General features: G+C 37.9%; 3 long non-coding RNA genes across 3 annotated transcripts; all 3 read left to right on the forward strand.

Annotated features, from left to right (window-relative positions):
• Positions 1-5,139: 5,139 nt before the first annotated feature.
• LOC149751450 (uncharacterized) lies at positions 5,140-6,153 on the forward strand. Its single transcript, XR_016398244.1, has 2 exons — positions 5,140-5,183; positions 5,993-6,153. It is a non-coding gene; the product is annotated as an uncharacterized LOC149751450 (long non-coding RNA).
• Positions 6,154-9,713: 3,560 nt separating this feature from the next.
• On the forward strand, positions 9,714-10,728 carry LOC149751451 (uncharacterized). The gene is made up of 2 exons (XR_016398170.1): positions 9,714-9,757; positions 10,568-10,728. It is a non-coding gene; the product is annotated as an uncharacterized LOC149751451 (long non-coding RNA).
• Positions 10,729-14,148: 3,420 nt separating this feature from the next.
• Positions 14,149-15,301, forward strand: LOC149751452 (uncharacterized). The gene is made up of 2 exons (XR_016398169.1): positions 14,149-14,330; positions 15,141-15,301. It is a non-coding gene; the product is annotated as an uncharacterized LOC149751452 (long non-coding RNA).
• Positions 15,302-27,417: the final 12,116 nt, after the last annotated feature.

Genomic DNA, 27,417 nt, shown 5'->3' on the forward strand with positions numbered 1-27,417 from the left:
TGAGGATGCTTGCCTTCTGTCAATGATGCAGGAAAAGGGGGAGGACCCTTTCGGTTCTAAGGGAAGGAGAAGAAGAGGGATCTTCTCTCCTCTCTTTCTTTGGTCGGCCCCCATCGCCAGCGACTGCAACAGTGGCAGCCGGCGATGGTTCGGCCATTGGTGTTGTCGTGTTGGGAAAGAAAAAGGCACAGCCACCATGGCTATTACCCTTGGATCAAAAAGATTTGAGGGGGGGAGATGTATTCCCAACCATAAAAAGAGAGGGATCATCCCTTTCTTTTGGTCTCTTCACCGGGACCAGCCATCGTCGCCGGCGTGGCTGCGGCCATGGCTGGCGATGACATAGGCCGATGGTACAAGGGTGGGAGTCGGGCCACCCCGACTGCCCTAGATTTGGAGGGATTGAGATGTTTGGGGACCTGGTGATGGACCCCATAGTAGATATAAATTATGGTTTTGAATATTTAAATATTAAATAATTTAGTTGTGATTTATAATTAATGTTGTAGAGGAAGAGTCGGCGAAGCCAGGAGATTTTGATCAGGGGACTCAGCACCCCAGCGGGTAGGTTGTGACTCGGATCCGTGATTGAGTCAGTCTACAATTTCTGTAAGAATCCCTACATCTGGGCACTTTTATTTATGCATATATTGGATTTATCGTTGGATATATTTTATCAGTATGTTGCTATTTGTTTTTGAGCTTGTATGGCACTATGAGGTGTGCATTTTGTTTATTATGAAAGTATTGGAATAATTAAATTGGGAAGGAATAACATATTTTGAGAAATTATGAAAATATGTGACATGATTGAAATGTGATTAAAAATGTAAAACTAGACATGTAAAATGGGTTGGACTAACCTTGTCATGAGATAGCCTCTACGAGCTTATGTGTAGGATAGCTGCCACGAGCTTATGCGTGGGATAGCCTCTACGAGCTTATGCGTAGGATAGCCTCCACGGGCTTACGCGTGGGATAGCCTCTACGAGCTTATGCGTAGGATAGCCTCCACGGGCTTACGCGTGGGATAGCTGCCACGAGCTTATGCGTGGGATTTGTGCAGTCTTGGACTGGGTCATGAACTTGGTTAGTCCAAAGCCAGAAATGAAAAGTCTGAAAACTTGAGAATCAGAGTAATACGGAAATGGATCACATAATGTGAAAAAGGATTTATGTATATGAAATGGTTATTTACATATTTGTTGTTTGTTGAGCCTAAAAAGGATTTGTGTATATATACTGATTATATACACTTGTTGTTGTTGAACTTTTGAAAAGATGAAATGACATTTATTGATGTTTTGATGAAATGATATTATTTTGATGTTTTGATCATTTTATCATAATTACTGTGTGTGGCTGTTGGGATTCTTACTGGGCTGGAAAAGCTCATACTACATTTACTTTCTTTTTCAGAGGCACTGGATTTGTAGAGACCATTGGGTGGGACGAGAAATAAGATCAGCATGGAGTCTGATTGCTGGATAGATAGGAGTTAATCTATCTTTTATTTATGGACATTTGAAATTATGTAATAAATCAGTACATTTTAGTTGGATTTGACTGAATTACATTAATCTTTGATTTTGGCATATATGTGAATATTGTACCTTTTAGGCCTTGCATGATCTTTAGGGCATTGCTCTAGGGCTCATGCGGCCGGTCGCGTGCCGGACCTGGGTGATGGGTTCGGGGCTTGACAGAGTGGTATCAGAGCCTCAGGTTAAGATATCCTAGGGTTTATGTTCAGGTGAGTATCAGTGGAGAATTATGATAGAAAAACTATCAGAGATTTGGTTCATAATCACTTGAGATTGTAACAAGAATGATATTATAATCTAAGGTTTAAGACCACTAGGGACTGTGGCCTTAGTGGCATTAAAGTTTGAGGTTTAAGATTATTGAAAAATGTGACCAGTTGGAATCTGAGCATATGTTTAAGATCACTAGGGATCGTGGCAGAAATATATCATAGCTTAAGGTTATGATCACTAGGACATGACAATTAAATTCAGTGCTTAAGCTGTAAGATCACTGGGCATTGTGATAAAATGTATGCATCGGTTTGGTTTTCGATGCATGCGGAAGGAAAGTATAAATTGTCTTTGATCATGATAAGAGAGGTTTGACCTAAGATAAGTGTAGGTCAACAATGGCATATCGAGTATACCATGTTCAGATATTATTTAAATGATTTGAATGTTCAAATTTGATGTGGGTTTTGATGTGATCATACTTTTGGTTTTGCTGCTAATTATTAGAGTGGGATTTGTACGTTGATTTAGTATTGGAGTAAGCTAAGGAGATTTCATAATATTGAAAGGAACGTTCTTCGAAGTTGAATTTGTATGTGGATTATATCCGGTATTGGCATGTTGGATATTGCAAATTGGTCTATTTTCTATTGATGTATTTGGTTATCTTGAAGCCATAGAGTATGCATATTGACGGGAGAATTCTAATTATTTGAATTTTCATGTTTGGATTGGGCTATTGGATTTTACTTATAATTGTAGAAGACTATTTGATGTGTTAATTAAAAAAACTCAAGCCTAGGTTTAAGATTTGAGCAGGGATCTTTCGTCATTGTTGATGAAGCCACTAATTAATATCATATTGAGTAGAGATTTTGGTCATGAAATGCCTACATGAATTATCATATATAGCATTACTGATGGATGTTAAGAATCTTGGTGAAGAAAGATCTGGAGATCGATCGAGTTAAATTCTAGTGTATTGGCTCAATGACTTCTAAACCATTGAATTTGAAGTAAATCTTTTGGAAAGAAGATCAACATAGATTGTTTAATCGAATTGCTGAGGAAATCCACGGTTAACTTATTTTAAATTAAACCTAGATATTTTGAATTCTAAAATGGTTGTGAAGATCATGTAGTGACCATAAACTTGAATAATGCCTTGAAGGTTAGTTATGGTATGTACACTCTATATAAATCGAGAACAAAAAGATCTAGAGGTTTTGCTCTAGTTCTACTTGAAAATTTAAAATTTGGATTTTCTTAGTCTCGATGCAAAGTGATACTTTGGACAGAAATCATTTTGTGACTTTAGAGAATTTGATGAGTTAGATCAGAGTGCGCAGCGGAAGTGTGGTGGTTTGAGTTATTTTGAAACCGATTAGAAAAAAAAATAATGATAATACCTTGATCTGAAGGGTATTATTATGGAAGACTTGAGTTAGTTTTCTAGTAGAGAGGAATGTGGTTGATTCTTTGCCTACTGGAAGTAGTTATGGGCTCTCCTATTTTTGATAATTCTAAGAAGAATTTTGGGGCATCTCAAATTTAGCGTTAACGTATTGATAGCTCTGTGATTAAACTTGGGCCTGGAATGATTTAACATAGTTCTTCAACTCCTAGCTATGACATTGTTAATATACCTATTTGAACAGGTTTGCGGTTTTTTCTAAGATAAAGGTTGATCATCTAATCACAGGCAAAGTTAAGAAAAGAAAAAATGATTATTGAATATTAAGAGCATTTGATACTAAGGATTTCTCCTATTTCTGTCAAGCCAATTATGATCTCTATGTAGAATCAAAAGAAATTAATTTCTTTGGGATATAATTATAGCATTTTAATCCAAGGTTGGGAGTTTGGAATTCTTTTGAAGGAGATCAAAAGAACTTACTATGTGTGGTAAATGGAAAGGATCAAGTTTTGAAATGCTGTGATTGTGTATGTCAAAATCTTGTGAGTAGGTACTCCGAGAGGGAGACTACTTGAGATCTCGGGGATGATATAACGGATGCATATTTTTAAAGTTTGAGGCTTCAAGTAAGTTAATTTCGAGGATGAAATTTTTTTAAGGGGGAGAGTATGTGATAACTAGGAAAAAAAAAAAAGAGAGAGGTGGACGGGCCGGCCCGAAAAGACCGGGCCCATCCACCATTTACGATCGTGCCTAGGGCACGATCGTGGGAGAAGAGACACCACAAAAAAAAAAGGGGGTGGGGCGGCGGCGTGAGGGGAGGCCGGTCGTCGGGGGAGGCGACTCGCCGGAGGGGATCGAGCGCCGGAGAGGATCGAGCGCCGGAGACCGAGATCCGGCCGGCCACGGAGGAAGTTTTCTTCGGTGAAGACCTCCCACAAATCGGGTGAAGAAGCGTGGATCCGAGGGGAGTTGCTCACGGTTCCTCCTCCGATTTCTCGCCGGAAGGATCGCCGGGACACCTCGCCGGATCAAGGTAATCATTCCTTTGTGTTTTATTTCCTGAATTTTGGGTGGCATGGGTGAAGAGTTGGCCGGTGAATCGTCGGAGAAGAGCCCGAAACAGCCTCTTCTTTCCAATTTTTGGCTGCCGCCGGCCACCGGGATGGCCGAGATGCATGGCGGTGGGGCTGGTCGGGTTCGTGTGAAGGTCGGAGATGATTTCTAGGGCTGTGTATGTGATGAGGAAGGGTGGATCCGAGGTCTTCTTCCTCGGGATTCCATCCTCTCCTCCTCTCCCCCTCATCGGATGGCCACCGGCGGCGACGACGACGGTGGTCGTGGGCCCCCGTGGCTGCTATCGGGTGGGGGGGGGAGCCGAGCCACCATCACGGTGGCTGTGAGGATGCTTGCCTTCTGTCAATGATGCAGGAAAAGGGGGAGGACCCTTTCGGTTCTAAGGGAAGGAGAAGAAGAGGGATCTTCTCTCCTCTCTTTCTTTGGCCGGCCCCCATCGCCAGCGACTTCAACAGTGGCAGCCGGCGATGGTTCGGCCAGTGGTGTTGTCGTGTTGGGAAAGAAAAAGGCACAGCCACCATGGCTATTACCCTTGGATCAAAAAGATTTGAGGAGGGGAGATGTATTCCCAACCATAAAGAGAGAGGGATCATCCCTTTCTTTTGGTCTCTTCACCGGGACCAGCCATCGTCGCCGGCGTGGCTGCGGCCATGGCTGGCGATGACATAGGCCGATGGTACAAGGGTGGGAGTCGGGCCACCCCGACTGCCCTAGATTTGGAGGGATTGAGATGTTTGGGGACCTGGTGATGGACCCCATAGTAGATATAAATTATGGTTTTGAATATTTAAATATTAAATAATTTAGTTGTGATTTATAATTAATGTTGTAGAGGAAGAGTCGGCGAAGCCAGGAGATTTTGATCAGGGGACTCAGCACCCCAGCGGGTAGGTTGTGACTCGGATCCGTGATTGAGTCAGTCTACAATTTCTGTAAGAATCCCTACATCTGAGCACTTTTATTTATGCATATATTGGATTTATCGTTGGATATATTTTATCAGTATGTTGCTATTTGTTTTTGAGCTTGTATGGCACTATGAGGTGTGCATTTTGTTTATTATGAAAGTATTGGAATAATTAAATTGGGAAGGAATAACATATTTTGAGAAATTATGAAAATATGTGACATGATTGAAATGTGATTAAAAATGTAAAACTAGACATGTAAAATGGGTTGGACTAACCTTGTCATGAGATAGCCTCTACGAGCTTATGTGTAGGATAGCTGCCACGAGCTTATGCGTGGGATAGCCTCTACGAGCTTATGCGTAGGATAGCCTCCACGGGCTTACGCGTGGGATAGCCTCTACGAGCTTATGCGTAGGATAGCCTCCACGGGCTTACGCGTGGGATAGCTGCCACGAGCTTATGCGTGGGATTTGTGCAGTCTTGGACTGGGCATGAACTTGGTTAGTCCAAAGCCAGAAATGAAAAGTCTGAAAACTTGAGAATCAGAGTAATACGGAAATGGATCACATAATGTGAAAAAGGATTTATGTATATGAAATGGTTATTTACATATTTGTTGTTTGTTGAGCCTAAAAAGGATTTGTGTATATATACTGATTATATACACTTGTTGTTGTTGAACTTTTGAAAAGATGAAATGACATTTATTGATGTTTTGATGAAATGATATTATTTTGATGTTTTGATCATTTTATCATAATTACTGTGTGTGGCTGTTGGGATTCTTACTGGGCTGGAAAAGCTCATACTACATTTACTTTCTTTTTCAGAGGCACTGGATTTGTAGAGACCATTGGGTGGGACGAGAAATAAGATCAGCATGGAGTCTGATTGCTGGATAGATAGGAGTTAATCTATCTTTTATTTATGGACATTTGAAATTATGTAATAAATCAGTACATTTTAGTTGGATTTGATTGAATTACATTAATCTTTGATTTTGGCATATATGTGAATATTGTACCTTTTAGGCCTTGCATGATCTTTAGGGCATTGCTCTAGGGCTCATGCGGCCGGTCGCGTGCCGGACCTGGGTGATGGGTTCGGGGCTTGACAGAGTGGTATCAGAGCCTCAGGTTAAGATATCCTAGGGTTTATGTTCAAGTGAGTATCAGTGGAGAATTATGATAGAAAAACTATCAGAGATTTGGTTCATAATCACTTGAGATTGTAACAAGAATGATATTATAATCTAAGGTTTAAGACCACTAGGGACTGTGGCCTTAGTGGCATTAAAGTTTGAGGTTTAAGATTATTGGAAAATGTGACCAGTTGGAATCTGAGCATATGTTTAAGATCACTAGGGATCGTGGCAGAAATATATCATAGCTTAAGGTTATGATCACTAGGACATGACAATTAAATTCAGTGCTTAAGCTGTAAGATCACTGGGCATTGTGATAAAATGTATGCATCGGTTTGGTTTTCGATTCATGCGGAAGGAAAGTATAAATTGTCTTTGATCATGATAAGAGAGGTTTGACCTAAGATAAGTGTAGGTCAACAATGGCATATCGAGTATACCATGTTCAGATATTATTTAAATGATTTGAATGTTCAAATTTGATGTGGGTTTTGATGTGATCATACTTTTGGTTTTGCTGCTAATTATTAGAGTGGGATTTGTACGTTGATTTAGTATTGGAGTAAGCTAAGGAGATTTCATAATATTGAAAGGAACGTTCTTCGAAGTTGAATTTGTATGTGGATTATATCCGGTATTGGCATGTTGGATATTGCAAATTGGTCTATTTTCTATTGATGTATTTGATTATCTTGAAGCCATAGAGTATGCATATTGACGGGGGAATTCTAATTATTTGAATTTTTATGTTTGGATTGGGCTATTGGATTTTACTTATAATTGTAGAAGACTATTTGATGTGTTAATTAAAAAAACTCAAGCCTAGGTTTAAGATTTGAGCAGGGATCTTTCGTCATTGTTGATGAAGCCACTAATTAATATCATATTGAGTAGAGATTTTGGTCATGAAATGCCTACATGAATTATCATATATAGCATTACTGATGGATGTTAAGAATCTTGGTGAAGAAAGATCTGGAGATCGATCGAGTTAAATTCTAGTGTATTGGCTCAATGACTTCTAAACCATTGAATTTGAAGTAAATCTTTTGGAAAGAAGATCAACATAGATTGTTTAATCGAATTGCTGAGGAAATCCACGGTTAACTTATTTTAAATTAAACCTAGATATTTTGAATTCTAAAATGGTTGTGAAGATCATGTAGTGACCATAAACTTGAATAATGCCTTGAAGGTTAGTTATGGTATGTACACTCTATATAAATCGAGAACAAAAAGATCTAGAGGTTTTGCTCTAGTTCTACTTGAAAATTTAAAATTTGGATTTTCTTAGTCTCGATGCAAAGTGATACTTTGGACAGAAATCATTTTGTGACTTTAGAGAATTTGATGAGTTAGATCAGAGTGCGCAGCGGAAGTGTGGTGGTTTGAGTTATTTTGAAACCGATTAGAAAAAAAAAATAATGATAATACCTTGATCTGAAGGGTATTATTATGGAAGACTTGAGTTAGTTTTCTAGTAGAGAGGAATGTGGTAGATTCTTTGCCTACTGGAAGTAGTTATGGGCTCTCCTATTTTTGATAATTCTAAGAAGAATTTTGGGGCATCTCAAATTTAGCGTTAACGTATTGATAGCTCTGTGATTAAACTTGGGCCTGGAATGATTTAACATAGTTCTTCAACTCCTAGCTATGACATTGTTAATATACCTATTTGAACAGGTTTGCGGTTTTTTCTAAGATAAAGGTTGATCATCTAATCACAGGCAAAGTTAAGAAAAGAAAAAATGATTATTGAATATTAAGAGCATTTGATACTAAGGATTTCTCCTATTTCTGTCAAGCCAATTATGATCTCTATGTAGAATCAAAAGAAATTAATTTCTTTGGGATATAATTATAGCATTTTAATCCAAGGTTGGGAGTTTGGAATTCTTTTGAAGGAGATCAAAAGAACTTACTATGTGTGGTAAATGGAAAGGATCAAGTTTTGAAATGCTGTGATTGTGTATGTCAAAATCTTGTGAGTAGGTACTCCGAGAGGGAGACTACTTGAGATCTCGGGGATGATATAACGGATGCATATTTTTAAAGTTTGAGGCTTCAAGTAAGTTAATTTCGAGGACGAAATTTTTTTAAGGGGGAGAGTATGTGATAACTAGGAAAAAAAAAAAAGAGAGAGGTGGACGGGCCGGCCCGAAAAGACCGGGCCCATCCACCATTTACGATCGTGCCTAGGGCACGATCGTGGGAGAAGAGACACCACAAAAAAAAAAAGGGGGTGGGGCGGCGGCGTGAGGGGAGGCCGGTCGTCGGGGGAGGCGACTCGCCGGAGGGGATCGAGCGCCGGAGAGGATCGAGCGCCGGAGACCGAGATCCGGCCGGCCACGGAGGAAGTTTTCTTCGGTGAAGACCTCCCGCAAATCGGGTGAAGAAGCGTGGATCCGAGGGGAGTTGCTCACGGTTCCTCCTCCGATTTCTCGCCGGAAGGATCGCCGGGACACCCCGCCGGATCAAGGTAATCATTCCTTTGTGTTTTATTTCCTGAATTTTGGGTGGCATGGGTGAAGAGTTGGCCGGTGAATCGTCGGAGAAGAGCCCAAAACAGCCTCTTCTTTCCAATTTTTGACTGCCGCCGGCCACCGGGATGGCCGAGATGCATGGCGGTTGGGGCTGGTCGGGTTCGTGTGAAGGTCGGAGATGATTTCTAGGGCTGTGTATGTGATGAGGAAGGGTGGATCCGAGGTCTTCTTCCTCGGGATTCCATCCTCTCCTCCTCTCCCCCTCATCGGATGGCCACCGGCGGCGACGACGACGGTGGTCATGGGCCCCCGTGGCTGCTATCGGGTGGGGGGGAGCCGAGCCACCATCACGGTGGCTGTGAGGATGCTTGCCTTCTGTCAATGATGCAGGAAAAGGGGGAGGACCCTTTCGGTTCTAAGGGAAGGAGAAGAAGAGGGATCTTCTCTCCTCTCTTTCTTTGGCCGGCCCCCATCGCCAGCGACTTCAACAGTGGCAGCCGGCGATGGTTCGGCCAGTGGTGTTGTCGTGTTGGGAAAGAAAAAGGCACAGCCACCATGGCTATTACCCTTGGATCAAAAAGATTTGAGGAGGGGAGATGTATTCCCAACCATAAAGAGAGAGGGATCATCCCTTTCTTTTGGTCTCTTCACCGGGACCAGCCATCGTCGCCGACGTGGCTGCGGCCATGGCTGGCGATGACATAGGCCGATGGTACAAGGGTGGGAGTCGGGCCACCCCGACTGCCCTAGATTTGGAGGGATTGAGATGTTTGGGGACCTGGTGATGGACCCCATAGTAGATATAAATTATGGTTTTGAATATTTAAATATTAAATAATTTAGTTGTGATTTATAATTAATGTTGTAGAGGAAGAGTCGGCGAAGCCAGGAGATTTTGATCAGGGGACTCAGCACCCCAGCGGGTAGGTTGTGACTCGGATCCGTGATTGAGTCAGTCTACAATTTCTGTAAAAATCCCTACATCTGAGCACTTTTATTTATGCATATATTGGATTTATCGTTGGATATATTTTATCAGTATGTTGCTATTTGTTTTTGAGCTTGTATGGCACTATGAGGTGTGCATTTTGTTTATTATGAAAGTATTGGAATAATTAAATTGGGAAGGAATAACATATTTTGAGAAATTATGAAAATATGTGACATGATTGAAATGTGATTAAAAATGTAAAACTAGACATGTAAAATTGGTTGGACTAACCTTGTCATGAGATAGCCTCTACGAGCTTATGTGTAGGATAGCTGCCACGAGCTTATGCGTGGGATAGCCTCTACGAGCTTATGCGTAGGATAGCCTCCACGGGCTTACGCGTGGGATAGCCTCTACGAGCTTATGCGTAGGATAGCCTCCACGGGCTTACGCGTGGGATAGCTGCCACGAGCTTATGCGTGGGATTTGTGCAGTCTTGGACTGGGTCATGAACTTGGTTAGTCCAAAGCCAGAAATGAAAAGTCTGAAAACTTGAGAATCAGAGTAATACGGAAATCGATCACATAATGTGAAAAAGGATTTATGTATATGAAATGGTTATTTACATATTTGTTGTTTGTTGAGCCTAAAAAGGATTTGTGTATATATACTGATTATATACACTTGTTGTTGTTGAACTTTTGAAAAGATGAAATGACATTTATTGATGTTTTGATGAAATGATATTATTTTGATGTTTTGATCATTTTATCATAATTACTGTGTGTGGCTGTTGGGATTCTTACTGGGCTGGAAAAGCTCATACTACATTTACTTTCTTTTTCAGAGGCACTGGATTTGTAGAGACCATTGGGTGGGACGAGAAATAAGATCAGCATGGAGTCTGATTGCTGGATAGATAGGAGTTAATCTATCTTTTATTTATGGACATTTGAAATTATGTAATAAATCAGTACATTTTAGTTGGATTTGATTGAATTACATTAATCTTTGATTTTGGCATATATGTGAATATTGTACCTTTTAGGCCTTGCATGATCTTTAGGGCATTGCTCTAGGGCTCATGCGGCCGGTCGCGTGCCGGACCTGGGTGATGGGTTCGGGGCTTGACAGAGTGGTATCAGAGCCTCAGGTTAAGATATCCTAGGGTTTATGTTCAGGTGAGTATCAGTGGAGAATTATGATAGAAAAACTATCAGAGATTTGGTTCATAATTACTTGAGATTGTAACAAGAATGATATTATAATCTAAGGTTTAAGACCACTAGGGACTGTGGCCTTAGTGGCATTAAAGTTTGAGGTTTAAGATTATTGGAAAATGTGACCAGTTGGAATCTGAGCATATGTTTAAGATCACTAGGGATCGTGGCAGAAATATATCATAGCTTAAGGTTATGATCACTAGGACATGATAATTAAATTCAGTGCTTAAGCTGTAAGATCACTGGGCATTGTGATAAAATGTATGCATCGGTTTGGTTTTCGATGCATGCGGAAGGAAAGTATAAATTGTCTTTGATCATGATAAGAGAGGTTTGACCTAAGATAAGTGTAGGTCAACAATGGCATATCGAGTATACCATGTTCAGATATTATTTAAATGATTTGAAAGTTCAAATTTGATGTGGGTTTTGATATGATCATACTTTTGGTTTTGCTGCTAATTATTAGAGTGGGATTTGTACGTTGATTTAGTATTGGAGTAAGCTAAGGAGATTTCATAATATTGAAAGGAATGTTCTTCGAAGTTGAATTTGTATGTGGATTATATCCGGTATTGGCATGTTGGATATTGCAAATTGGTCTATTTTCTATTGATGTATTTGATTATCTTGAAGCCATAGAGTATGCATATTGACGGGGGAATTCTAATTATTTGAATTTTCATGTTTGGATTGGGCTATTGGATTTTACTTATAATTGTGGAAGACTATTTGATGTGTTAATTAAAAAAACTCAAGCCTAGGTTTAAGATTTGAGCAGGGATCTTTCGTCATTGTTGATGAAGCCACTAATTAATATCATATTGAGTAGAGATTTTGGTCATGAAATGCCTACATGAATTATCATATATAGCATTACTGATGGATGTTAAGAATCTTGGTGAAGAAAGATCTGGAGATCGATCGAGTTAAATTCTAGTGTATTGGCTCAATGACTTCTAAACCATTGAATTTGAAGTAAATCTTTTGGAAAGAAGATCAACATAGATTGTTTAATCGAATTGCTGAGGAAATCCACGGTTAACTTATTTTAAATTAAACCTAGATATTTTGAATTCTAAAATGGTTGTGAAGATCATGTAGTGACCATAAACTTGAATAATGCCTTGAAGGTTAGTTATGGTATGTACACTCTATATAAATCGAGAACAAAAAGATCTAGAGGTTTTGCTCTAGTTCTACTTGAAAATTTAAAATTTGGATTTTCTTAGTCTCGATGCAAAGTGATACTTTGGACAGAAATCATTTTGTGACTTTAGAGAATTTGATGAGTTAGATCAGAGTGCGCAGCGGAAGTGTAGTGGTTTGAGTTATTTTGAAACCGATTAGAAAAAAAAAATAATGATAATACCTTGATCTGAAGGATATTATTATGGAAGACTTGAGTTAGTTTTCTAGTAGAGAGGAATGTGGTTGATTCTTTGCCTACTGGAAGTAGTTATGGGCTCTCCTATTTTTGATAATTCTAAGAAGAATTTTGGGGCATCTCAAATTTAGCGTTAACGTATTGATAGCTCTGTGATTAAACTTGGGCCTGGAATGATTTAACATAGTTCTTCAACTCCTAGCTATGACATTGTTAATATACCTATTTGAACAGGTTTGCGGTTTTTTCTAAGATAAAGGTTGATCATCTAATCACAGGCAAAGTTAAGAAAAGAAAAAATGATTATTGAATATTAAAAGCATTTGATACTAAGGATTTCTCCTATTTCTGTCAAGCCAATTATGATCTCTATGTAGAATCAAAAGAAATTAATTTCTTTGGGATATAATTATAGCATTTTAATCCAAGGTTGGGAGTTTGGAATTCTTTATAAGGAGATCAAAAGAACTTACTATGTGTGGTAAACGGAAAGGATCAAGTTTTGAAATGCTGTGATTGTGTATGTCAAAATCTTGTGAGTAGGTACTCCGAGAGGGAGACTACTTGAGATCTCGGGGATGATATAACGGATGCATATTTTTAAAGTTTGAGGCTTCAAGTAAGTTAATTTCGAGGACGAAATTTTTTTAAGGGGGAGAGTATGTGATAACTAGGAAAAAAAAAAAAGAGAGAGGTGGACGGGCCGGCCCGAAAAGACCGGGCCCATCCACCATTTATGATCGTGCCTAGGGCACGATCGTGGGAGAAGAGACACCACAAAAAAAAAGGGGGTGGGGCGGCGGCGTGAGGGGAGGCCGGTCGTCGGGGGAGGCGACTCGCTGGAGGGGATCGAGCGCCGGAGAGGATCGAGCGCCGGAGACCGAGATCCGGCCGGCCACGGAGGAAGTTTTCTTCGGTGAAGACCTCCCGCAAATCGGGTGAAGATGCGTGGATCCGAGGGGAGTTGCTCACGGTTCCTCCTCCGATTTCTCGCCGGAAGGATCGCCGGGACACCCCGCCGGATCAAGGTAATCATTCCTTTGTGTTTTATTTCCTGAATTTTGGGTGGCATGGGTGAAGAGTTGGCCGGTGAATCGTCGGAGAAGAGCCCGAAACAGCCTCTTCTTTCCAATTTTTGGCTGCCGCCGGCCACCGGGATGGCCGAGATGCATGGCGGTGGGGCTGGTCGGGTTCGTGTGAAGGTCGGAGATGATTTCTAGGGCTGTGTATGTGATGAGGAAGGGTGGATCCGAGGTCTTCTTCCTCGGGATTCCATCCTCTCCTCCTCTCACCCTCATCGGATGGCCACCGGCGGCGACGACGACGGTGGTCGTGGGCCACCGTGGCTGCTATCGGGTGGGGGGGGAGCCGAGCCACCATCACGGTGGCTGTGAGGATGCTTGCCTTCTGTCAATGATGCAGGAAAAGGGGGAGGACCCTTTCGGTTCTAAGGGAAGGAGAAGAAGAGGGATCTTCTCTCCTCTCTTTCTTTGGCCGGCCCCCATCGCCAGCGACTTCAACAGTGGCAGCCGGCGATGGTTCGGCCAGTGGTGTTGTCGTGTTGGGAAAGAAAAAGGCACAGCCACCATGGCTATTACCCTTGGATCAAAAAGATTTGAGGAGGGGAGATGTATTCCCAATCATAAAGAGAGAGGGATCATCCCTTTCTTTTGGTCTCTTCACCGGGACCAGCCATCGTCGCCGGCGTGGCTACGGCCATGGCTGGCGATGACATAGGCCGATGGTACAAGGGTGGGAGTCGGGCCACCCCGACTGCCCTAGATTTGGAGGGATTGAGATGTTTGGGGACCTGGTGATGGACCCCATAGTAGATATAAATTGTGGTTTTGAATATTTAAATATTAAATAATTTAATTGTGATTTATAATTAATGTTGTAGAGGAAGAGTCGGCGGAGCCAGGAGATTTTGATCAGGGGACTCAGCACCCCAGCGAGTAGGTTGTGACTCGGATCCGTGATTGAGTCAGTCTACAATTTCTGTAAGAATCCCTACATCTGAGCACTTTTATTTATGCATATATTGGATTTATCGTTGGATATATTTTATCAGTATGTTGCTATTTATTTTTGAGCTTGTATGGCACTATGAGGTGTGCATTTTGTTTATTATGAAAGTATTGGAATAATTAAATTGGGAAGGAATAACATATTTTGAGAAATTATGAAAATATGTGACATGATTGAAATGTGATTAAAAATGTAAAACTAGACATGTAAAATGGGTTGGACTAACCTTGTCATGAGATAGCCTCTACGAGCTTATGTGTAGGATAGCTGCCACGAGCTTATGCGTGGGATAGCCTCTACGAGCTTATGCGTAGGATAGCCTCCACGGGCTTACGCGTGGGATAGCCTCTACGAGCTTATGCGTAGGATAGCCTCCACGGGCTTACGCGTGGGATAGCTGCCACGAGCTTATGCGTGGGATTTGTGCAGTCTTGGACTGGGTCATGAACTTGGTTAGTCCAAAGCCAGAAATGAAAAGTCTGAAAACTTGAGAATCAGAGTAATACGGAAATGGATCACATAATGTGAAAAAGGATTTATGTATATGAAATGGTTATTTACATATTTGTTGTTTGTTGAGCCTAAAAAGGATTTGTGTATATATACTGATTATATACACTTGTTGTTGTTGAACTTTTGAAAAGATGAAATGACATTTATTGATGTTTTGATGAAATGATATTATTTTGATGTTTTGATCATTTTATCATAATTACTGTGTGTGGCTGTTGGGATTCTTACTGGGCTGGAAAAGCTCATACTACATTTACTTTCTTTTTCAGAGGCACTGGATTTGTAGAGACCATTGGGTGGGACGAGAAATAAGATCAGCATGGAGTCTGATTGCTGGATAGATAGGAGTTAATCTATCTTTTATTTATGGACATTTGAAATTATGTAATAAATCAGTACATTTTAGTTGGATTTGATTGAATTACATTAATCTTTGATTTTGGCATATATGTGAATATTGTACCTTTTAGGCCTTGCATGATCTTTAGGGCATTGCTCTAGGGCTCATGCGGCCGGTCGCGTGCCGGACCTGGGTGATGGGTTCGGGGCTTGACAGAGTGGTATCAGAGCCTCAGGTTAAGATATCCTAGGGTTTATGTTCAGGTGAGTATCAGTGGAGAATTATGATAGAAAAACTATCAGAGATTTGGTTCATAATCACTTGAGATTGTAACAAGAATGATATTATAATCTAAGGTTTAAGACCACTAGGGACTGTGGCCTTAGTGGCATTAAAGTTTGAGGTTTAAGATTATTGGAAAATGTGACCAGTTGGAATCTGAGCATATGTTTAAGATCACTAGGGATCGTGGCAGAAATATATCATAGCTTAAGGTTATGATCACTAGGACATGACAATTAAATTCAGTGCTTAAGCTGTAAGATCACTGGGCATTGTGATAAAATGTATGCATCGGTTTGGTTTTCGATGCATGCGGAAGGAAAGTATAAATTGTCTTTGATCATGATAAGAGAGGTTTGACCTAAGATAAGTGTAGGTCAACAATGGCATATCGAGTATACCATGTTCAGATATTATTTAAATGATTTGAAAGTTCAAATTTGATGTGGGTTTTGATATGATCATACTTTTGGTTTTGCTGCTAATTATTAGAGTGGGATTTGTACGTTGATTTAGTATTGGAGTAAGCTAAGGAGATTTCATAATATTGAAAGGAATGTTCTTCGAAGTTGAATTTGTATGTGGATTATATCCGGTATTGGCATGTTGGATATTGCAAATTGGTCTATTTTCTATTGATGTATTTGATTATCTTGAAGCCATAGAGTATGCATATTGACGGGGGAATTCTAATTATTTGAATTTTCATGTTTGGATTGGGCTATTGGATTTTACTTATAATTGTGGAAGACTATTTGATGTGTTAATTAAAAAAACTCAAGCCTAGGTTTAAGATTTGAGCAGGGATCTTTCGTCATTGTTGATGAAGCCACTAATTAATATCATATTGAGTAGAGATTTTGGTCATGAAATGCCTACATGAATTATCATATATAGCATTACTGATGGATGTTAAGAATCTTGGTGAAGAAAGATCTGGAGATCGATCGAGTTAAATTCTAGTGTATTGGCTCAATGACTTCTAAACCATTGAATTTGAAGTAAATCTTTTGGAAAGAAGATCAACATAGATTGTTTAATCGAATTGCTGAGGAAATCCACGGTTAACTTATTTTAAATTAAACCTAGATATTTTGAATTCTAAAATGGTTGTGAAGATCATGTAGTGACCATAAACTTGAATAATGCCTTGAAGGTTAGTTATGGTATGTACACTCTATATAAATCGAGAACAAAAAGATCTAGAGGTTTTGCTCTAGTTCTACTTGAAAATTTAAAATTTGGATTTTCTTAGTCTCGATGCAAAGTGATACTTTGGACAGAAATCATTTTGTGACTTTAGAGAATTTGATGAGTTAGATCAGAGTGCGCAGCGGAAGTGTAGTGGTTTGAGTTATTTTGAAACCGATTAGAAAAAAAAAATAATGATAATACCTTGATCTGAAGGTTATTATTATGGAAGACTTGAGTTAGTTTTCTAGTAGAGAGGAATGTGGTTGATTCTTTGCCTACTGGAAGTAGTTATGGGCTCTCCTATTTTTGATAATTCTAAGAAGAATTTTGGGGTATCTCAAATTTAGCGTTAACGTATTGATAGCTCTGTGATTAAACTTGGGCCTGGAATGATTTAACATAGTTCTTCAACTCCTAGCTATGACATTGTTAATATACCTATTTGAACAGGTTTGCGGTTTTTTCTAAGATAAAGGTTGATCATCTAATCACAGGCAAAGTTAAGAAAAGAAAAAATGATTATTGAATATTAAGAGCATTTGATACTAAGGATTTCTCCTATTTCTGTCAAGCCAATTATGATCTCTATGTAGAATCAAAAGAAATTAATTTCTTTGGGATATAATTATAGCATTTTAATCCAAGGTTGGGAGTTTGGAATTCTTTATAAGGAGATCAAAAGAACTTACTATGTGTGGTAAATGGAAAGGATCAAGTTTTGAAATGCTGTGATTGTGTATGTCAAAATCTTGTGAGTAGGTACTCCGAGAGGGGGACTACTTGAGATCTCGGGGATGATATAACGGATGCATATTTTTAAAGTTTGAGGCTTCAAGTAAGTTAATTTCGAGGACGAAATTTTTTTAAGGGGGAGAGTATGTGATAACTAGGAAAAAAAAAAAGAGAGAGGTGGACGGGCCGGCCCGAAAAGACCGGGCCCATCCACCATTTATGATCGTGCCTAGGGCACGATCGTGGGAGAAGAGACACCACAAAAAAAAAAGGGGGTGGGGCGGCGGCGTGAGGGGAGGCCGGTCGTCGGGGGAGGCGACTCGCCGGAGGGGATCGAGCGCCGGAGAGGATCGAGCGCCGGAGACCGAGATCCGGCCGGCCACGGAGGAAGTTTTCTTCGGTGAAGACCTCCCGCAAATCGGGTGAAGAAGCGTGGATCCGAGGGGAGTTGCTCACGGTTCCTCCTCCGATTTCTCGCCGGAAGGATCGCCGGGACACCCCGCCGGATCAAGGTAATCATTCCTTTGTGTTTTATTTCCTGAATTTTGGGTGGCATGGGTGAAGAGTTGGCCGGTGAATCGTCGGAGAAGAGCCCGAAACAGCCTCTTCTTTCCAATTTTTGGCTGCCGCCGGCCACCGGGATGGCCGAGATGCATGGCGGTGGGGCTGGTCGGGTTCGTGTGAAGGTCGGAGATGATTTCTAGGGCTGTGTATGTGATGAGGAAGGGTGGATCCGAGGTCTTCTTCCTCGGGATTCCATCCTCTCCTCCTCTCACCCTCATCGGATGGCCACCGGCGGCGACGACGACGGTGGTCGTGGGCCACCGTGGCTGCTATCGGGTGGGGGGGGAGCCGAGCCACCATCACGGTGGCTGTGAGGATGCTTGCCTTCTGTCAATGATGCAGGAAAAGGGGGAGGACCCTTTCGGTTCTAAGGGAAGGAGAAGAAGAGGGATCTTCTCTCCTCTCTTTCTTTGGCCGGCCCCCATCGCCAGCGACTTCAACAGTGGCAGCCGGCGATGGTTCGGCCAGTGGTGTTGTCGTATTGGGAAAGAAAAAGGCACAGCCACCATGGCTATTACCCTTGGATCAAAAAGATTTAAGGAGGGAAGATGTATTCCCAACCATAAAGAGAGAGGGATCATCCCTTTCTTTTGGTCTCTTCACCGGGACCAGCCATCGTCGCCGGCGTGGCTGCGGCCATGGCTGGCGATGACATAGGCCGATGGTACAAGGGTGGGAGTCGGGCCACCCCGACTGCCCTAGATTTGGAGGGATTGAGATGTTTGGGGACCTGGTGATGGACCCCATAGTAGATATAAATTGTGGTTTTGAATATTTAAATATTAAATAATTTAATTGTGATTTATAATTAATGTTGTAGAGGAAGAGTCGGCGGAGCCAGGAGATTTTGATCAGGGGACTCAGCACCCCAGCGAGTAGGTTGTGACTCGGATCCGTGATTGAGTCAGTCTACAATTTCTGTAAGAATCCCTACATCTGAGCACTTTTATTTATGCATATATTGGATTTATCGTTGGATATATTTTATCAGTATGTTGCTATTTATTTTTGAGCTTGTATGGCACTATGAGGTGTGCATTTTGTTTATTATGAAAGTATTGGAATAATTAAATTGGGAAGGAATAACATATTTTGAGAAATTATGAAAATATGTGACGTGATTGAAATGTGATTAAACATGTAAAACTAGACATGTAAAATGGGTTGGACTAACCTTGTCATGAGATAGCCTCTACGAGCTTATGCGTAGGATAGCTGCCACGAGCTTATGTGTGGGATAGCCTCTACGAGCTTATGCGTAGGATAGCCTCCACGGGCTGACGCGTGGGATAGCCTCTACGAGCTTATGCGTAGGATAGCCTCCACGGCCTTACGCGTGGGATAGCTGCCACGAGCTTATGCGTGGGATTTGTGCAGTCTTGGACTGGGTCATGAACTTGGTTAGTCCAAAGCCAGAAATAAAAAGTCTGAAAACTTGGGAATCAGAGTAATACGGAAATGGATCACATAATGTGAAAAAGGATTTATGTATATGAAATGGTTATTTACATATTTGTTGTTTGTTGAGCCTAAAAAGGATTTGTGTATATGTACTGATTATATACACTTGTTGTTGTTGAACTTTTGAAAAGATGAAATGACATTTATTGATGTTTTGATGAAATGATATTATTTTGATGTTTTGATCATTTTATCATAATTACTGTGTGTGGCTGTTGGGATTCTTACTGGGCTGGAAAAGCTCATACTGCATTTACTTTCTTTTTCAGAGGCACTGGATTTGTAGAGACCATTGGGTGGGACGAGAAATAAGATGAGCATGGAGTCTGATTGCTGGATAGATAGGAGTTAATCTATCTTTTATTTATGGACATTTGAAATTATGTAATAAATCAGTACATTTTAGTTGGATTTGATTGAATTACATTAATCTTTGATTTTGGCATATATGTGAATATTGTACCTTTTAGGCCTTGCATGATCTTTAGGGCACTGCTCTACGGCTCATGCGGCCGGTCGCGTGCCGGACCTGGGTAATGGGTTCGGGGCGTGACAGTCATATTTTATATTGTTGGATAATTTTTGTGATGAATTAGTCTCACTGCTAATAGTTCCATATTTGGTGACAAAATTATATTTTTTCATAAATTTAAATCTTTAATTTTTGGCCAGGATAATATTTGATCATCAAATATTTATTTGTTGGTGACATTTTCATTTTTGTTGCATAATATTTCATCACTAAATATGTACTTGTAGGAGACATTTGTATTTTTGTCGCATAATATAGACTATTTAATAATAAAGTAATTTTTGTAAATGCATTCTTCATTTTATAAAATGGCATAGAATTGCTTTCATTAAAAATTATCAATATTATTTTTAGCAACAATAATATTTTGTTGTTAATTATATATCGACTGGCAACATCAATTTTTGTCACAGAATATTTATTATTTAACAATGAATTAGATACTTTCACATATGCACTATTGTACAACTTTTATGATGAAATAGTTTATATTACTAATTATTCATATAATTTTTAGCAATGAATTTATTGCACCATTTAATATATCTTCATTTGTGGTATATATAGTTTTCTCATAGAATATTGATTATTTGACAACCAAGTTGATTATATCGCTTGTACATCATGATGAAAATATTTTCTTTGATAAATATTACATGATTTTTCATGAAGATAATACTTTCTTGCTCAAGATATTATTTGATGATGAAATAGATTTTGTCGCCTACACATGATTGTATAATTAATAACTTTGGTTGTTAAATATTTATGGTTTATTTCTGTGGCAAATTAATATCGTTGAAAATTGATTTGGATTTTTTGCAATGATAGTATTGGATCACTAAATTATTTCTGGAAAATTATTTATCATAGAAAATTTCTATGGCAATTATTTATAGTTTATTATATATATAATAAATTTTAAAAGTAATGAGGTCTTAGACTATCTATTGATTATTATATGTTATATTTATACTTAATAATTTTTAAAAGGTCAAATAAAATTATTTTATCTTCATTTGGTCAGATCTATTTACTGCATAAGTTGCGAATCAAGTCGTCCAAATAGTTGGAGAAGTACATGATCGAATCAGGAAAAAGGACAAGAATTTCTCTCAAGAATATTTGGAAAAGAGTGAAAAATTTAGCAAAAGTAGGGTCTAGATTCCTCTTTGCGTAACTCATTCGGATTCTTCTTTCTAGTTCTAATAGGATTCTCTTTCCATAACTAGATATGACTAATAGAAATAAACTCGAAAAGCTAAAATTCTTCAGAATGTAGATTTTGAATTCTACATAAACTCTATATTTTGTCGCTCCACCTTATTTTTCTCAGCTTGGAAGTACGCCTGGTCAAAATCTTACATAAAAAAGAAACCTTCAATTTGACCAGCGTATTTCGAACAACGTGAAATCTTGCCATTGCATAAGGATGATGTTAATCCAAATACAATTGATGCTACCATTGTACATAGCACCAAGAGAAGGGAACTTCATGATAATGATTTTATTTATGATGATGATGATGCAGAAGTTAAAACATTGTTGGAGTACTGCAACGATGAGGAAGGGGTTTTAAGTATTGACAATGATGATGATATAGAGCTTGTGGTGTAGTTCTTTTTTATCTTACTTTGTTGTAAAAGTCATTGCACATGATACATTTTGATAATAAAATTTTGGAGCATATGTAATAAATATATCTTATTTTATCCATTCATGCTTCTTGTTACTCCTTTAGGTGCATATAAGGTAATCATTTTGATATTAACATATTCCATTTTTAAGATATTAATTATATATTTTACATAATGCATATATAAATATATAATTAGATCTTGCTAAGACAAGCTTTGTTCAGTGTGGCACTAGAAGGTCGACTTAGGCAGCGGACATTGACTACACCAATCACAACATTAGATGCTAAGCTGCCTGATACATCAGCTCCTATGCCTACCACTCCTGGAATCCCTAGCAGTGTTAGTAAGATTACAAATTCAATTTGCGTTTGATTGTAATATCTAAAAAACATATTAATTGAATTGAACATCATCTTGTAAATATATTGAAATATGTTTTTCATTTGCAAATGCAGCTTCTACAACAAGCAAGAAAGTTCGTGGGGAAATAAGAGAAATAGGTCTGGAAAAGTTTAATAAAACATACAAGAGAAAGTTGACCATAGATATTCCTAAGGGGAAGGGGAGACCAGTTAATTTTGGGCAATCAGTCAAGCTACCTTCTAAGCTTGGTATCATCACTAGAAGCTTTATTCTAGTACCAAAGAAGTGGAGAGATATGAATCAAGATGATCTATAAGTTGCTTTTCATAGACTTGAAGTGAGAAAGATTATGCTATAATTTTTCTTCTGTTTACTTGCTTCATTTGAGTGTATTCCATTTTAATCTTTTTTGTTATGTTTTCAGTCAAAATTGGAGATTAATTTGGATGAAAAGCACGTCAGGGATAATTGTGAGGAGATACTGAAGTTAAGGAGCAAAAATGATCGGCATAAACTTTATAAAAAATTCAAGAAGTGGAGATCTATCATTGAAGCACGCACAAATAAGCCAAAAAAATGTGAGTAACAGGTAGTGGAATAGTTTTTGTGACATACGGTCATATCCGCATTATTAGGTATAAAATAATTGTATTAATTGCAATTAATATTATTTTATACTTGGATAAACATTTATGTCGATTGTATTTATTAAGATATTGTCAATTTTATTGTAGGCAAGATGCAAAACAAACAAACAAAGTCGATCTAAACTGAAAACTAATCATGATAATGGATCGAAGGCATTTGTGGCTACTCATTATGAAATGGCACAAAATTATAATTATATGAACAATTATTCATTTTTGAAGTTAAAAATTTTCTAAATATTTTTGTAATATACAACGTGATGATGAGATCCAAGAGGAGCCTACTAGGATTAAGTTCTTTTGACGCATTTATTATATAGAAGGAAAGGGATGGATATCAGTAGAGACTGTGTTGGAATATATAAGAACTTATCATTTATCAAGATATTATTGTAACATATTTTCCTTACTTTTAATATTATATTTGTTGCTTTATTAAAGTAGAATCAAATGATAGAGCTATAATTATAACCAACGCTAGAAGATGAGGCCTTGATGAAACCAGATGAGATAGCTTATCATGTACTTGGTATGAGATCATGATACATTGAAGGTCTTGGATATGGTCTAAAGTCAAGTACATCGAGGTCTACTCAGCAATCACTATTAAAGTCTCAATGGTTACAGACAAAGGCTCAAAATTTGAAGATACAATCTCAAGAGTCAGAGTTAGAATTTCAACAATCACAAATAGAGACTCAAAATATAAAGTTGCACCCTTAACAATCAGGGATTGATGATTTGAAGTCACAACTAAAATTTGTATTAGCTAATCAAGCCGATATACTTCAGGCTTTGCACAATGGTTAATCAATCTCATGGTTAGTCACCAAAAATATGCTCATATTTTAATTGCATGATAAGATGTACTTCTAATGAATATTATTAAAATATTTTATGTTCTTCATCTACTTGTTTATTAAATAAATAACATAATATATAACTTATAAACTATTGACTAATTGAACCTTATCTTTAGTTTTGTACAGATTAATCTGGATCATGGATTCTCATACTAAGAGAGTGCAGAGCATTTTGTTGAATTATGGACTAGTGATCATTGGAATGTTTTTGTTTGTAGGCTTTAATTTTATTTTAGGAATATAATGTTAGTAAACACTAATAAAGTATATTGATTGTTGATGTTTTTGAAGTGTTTTAGTGTTGATTTGCTACTTAATAAATTCTACAATTTTAGATTCAAAGGTATTGCTGATATTTGATATTTGTAAAATATATTGATATCTTTAGCAATCATATGTTACAGGAGCAACTAAAGGAATGATAATTATTTTTTAGAAATAAATTAGTTCTATCAATGAAATAAATTATTTATAAAAGTGATTCAACATACGGTGACCAATATAAATATTGTAGAGAAAAGATTGATTGCTTCGCGACAAAATTTGTTTCATCACTCCAAAGAGAAAATAGGCAATGAAAATACTTCATCAATAAGGGGTATATATTGGCGATGAATTATTTTGTTCACTATTTTTCAATTTGGTACAAAACTTATTCTATCACCAGTAGTAAGTTGTAAGCTACAAATATATATTCATTGCTAATGTTTTGCAGTTTGCAATGGAACTATTTCAATTTCAATACCTCATTTTAAGTGACAAAATAGTATTGTCGTCAATAGCCATCTTTCCATGATGAAAAGATTTTTGTTACTAAAATAATTTGACAAAAGTACTTTCATCATGAAAAATATTACTTTTTAAGCAAAAAATAGGTCATATGTCTCTTAAAGCTAATTTTTTATGGTAAAATAGATATTTAGGCATCATTGTTTATTCACTTTTAGTGAAGAAGTATTTTTTTATGAATTCTAGATGTTTTAGCGACAACATCCATGTCGTCATAAAATATTAAATATTTTGGGGCAAATTACTATATTCATCATCCTTCACTTTTAGCAACAAGGTATTGGTTTCGTTGCTAAAACTATTTATGGAGAAAGTACTTTTGTCATGGAAAAGTTATTTTCGTAGCAAAAAATTGACTCACGTGAACTTTAGAGCTGACATTTTGAAACAAAATAGACATTTAGGCAATATTATGTATTCACTTTTAGTGGCAAAATATTTTATCATAAATTATAGATGTTTTAGCAACAACGTCAATTTCATCATAAAATGTTAAATATTTTGTGGTGACTTACTATTTTCGTCGCCCATAACTTTTAGCAATGGAAAATTGACTACGAATATACCAAATACTATAGATGATGAAATTTGTTTTCTGCCAATATTTTTTTGTTGCTAAATGTTGACCCAAAAGGTTTTATTTTGATAATACAAAATATTTGAGTAAAGATATGACTAATCAGTTGCTTGGAGTGCACTAGAATGCTTGCAGAAAGCCAAGAAAAAATCTTTCAGTAACTCTCTATGGACAAATGAAGCTTAATTATGTAAAGCTCTGCACAAAGAGATTCAACTCCAAAAATATCTTGAAGTAACCCTTGAACGCTCACATGCAATGACAACAAATTTTAACTTAAACTATCTTAGTAGTCGACCCCAGCATATTGATACAAACTGATATGCCTTTACGAGTCGACCCCATAACAATCTTGAAAGAAAGATAAAGAATCGTAAAATTCAGCATATTGGCAAGTCGACTCATAAAAATCACAAGCCGACTCTAGTTAGATAAAAGTTAACCCCAGAAGCAAATGAGATGACCCCTGAATAGCCGCAAACAAAAGATAAAGAGCTGTAAAATTTAGCATATTGGTGAGTCGACCCATGAAGATCATGAGCCAACTCCAGTCAGACAAAAGTCAACCCTTGAACCAAATGAGTCGACTCCTGAATAGCCACAAACAAAATGCAGAATAATTATAAAATTCAACATATTGGTGAGTCAACCAATAAAGATAATGAGTCAACCCCTATCAATAGATGAATCGACCCCAAAATGAGCCAACCCTACAATGATCATAGGAGAAAGACAGAGCGTAATAAAAATAACAACTATTTCAAGTCAGCTTCTGAAGATCACAAGTTGACTCCTAAAGATAATAAGTCGACCTTTAAAAATGATGAGTCAACATGTCTGCATCTGATAACAGTAATGGCTAATTTTTTTGTAAATAATCAGAATGGCCATTTTTATTTTATAACGGCTCTTTCAGCCTGTCTAACGGCTAGAAGTATCTTCCAACCATTCTTTGGTGGTATAGTTAGATGGGAATACCAAAAGGAAGACAAGAGAAGTATTTTGAGATTGAGAGAATGAATGAAAAGTAATTGAAGAGGCAAGAGAGAGAAAAGGGGTTTAAAAAAGAGAACATTCAAGTGTATTCATTAAGAGCTAAAAGATCACATCCTCCACTAGTGAGAGAATTAGTGAAAAAGAGCATTCAAGTTCAATCAACACCAACCAACTGATTCAAGGCTCCATTTATTTTTGTGCACTTAATTTGAGGTGTTCTAATTCATTTATTTTGTATTCCTCTCTATACTCTGCTGAGACAAGTTTTAGGCATTAAAATATAGAAAAAAAGGTCCATCCAATTCTTGAATTGGATAATATTGAGCCTAGAAAGAAGCTCGATGGTGATTTTGATTGATTTCTAGTGAAAATCAATTAGGTTGATTATGAGCCCAGCTAAAACAATCGAACTGTAATCTTAGAGGGATTATAGTAAAAAATTTTAATAAGGATGTCTTGGAGACTGGACGTAGGTGCAGGGTTGGCACCGAACCATTATAAATTTATTGTATTTGTGGTATATGATTTGTGTGCTTGGAACTCCTGCATATTTACTTCTATTCATTATTTATTGCAATTCACACACACTAATCAAGTTTTATCCTATTGTATTTTATTTAAAGTTTTGAAAATTCCAATTTATCCCCCTCTTAGGCTGCATAGCTGGGCAACAAATGGTATTAGAGTTTTGGTACTTAAGCTCCTAGTTGTCCTAACTATCAAAAAGTTAATGATCTATGGCAGCCCTAACTTGAACCTCTTTTGCTGAGGGACAGTCCACAAATAGATCTTCTCTTTTCAATAGCACAAATTACACATATAGAAAAGTACATATGCACATCTTTGTTCAAGCACTAGATTAGGACATGTGAAGTGTCATAATTAATAATTCTCATACACCCACTAAAATTATTGATAGTGTGTCTCTTCCTAAATTCGAAGGAGAATAGAATGAGTATGATAAAAAAAATGGCACAGCTAAACACTAAAGACATGAATATTTTATATTGCGCTCTAGATGCTAGTGAATTTAATCGTATTTCAACTTGTAATTCTGCTAAAGAGATTTATAATCTAGAAGTAACTCATGAAGAAACTAACCAAGTCAATGAATATAAAATTAATATGCTTGTGCATAAATATGAACTATTTAAAATAGAATCAAATGAATCAAATACTAAAATATTTACTCATTTTACTGATATTATAAATGGTCTTAAAAGTGTTGGCAAATCTTATACTAATAGTGATTTGGTAAGAAAGATTCTTAGATCACTATTAAGAGTTTGGAAGTCCAAAGTGACTACTATTCAAGAAACCAAAGACCTCAACAACCTTTCTCTAAAAGAGCTACTGGGATTTTTGATGACTTATGAGCTAACCATGAAGCAAAACTTTGAAGAAGAAGAGTCAAAGAAAAAGAAAGCTATCGCTTTAAAATCAATAGCTCAAGAAGAAGAGAGTGAGGATTCTAAAGATACTGAGGGAGATGTAGAGATGGCCTTAAGCACTAGAAGTTTCAGATGATTCATGAGAAGGAGAAGATAAGAAATGAGAAGAAGGCCA

This window comes from Phoenix dactylifera, chromosome 13, assembly GCF_051530095.1.
Source record: "Phoenix dactylifera cultivar Ajwa chromosome 13, Ajwa_hap1_PhDact_Kaust_v1.1, whole genome shotgun sequence".
Taxonomy (NCBI): domain Eukaryota; kingdom Viridiplantae; phylum Streptophyta; class Magnoliopsida; order Arecales; family Arecaceae; genus Phoenix; species Phoenix dactylifera.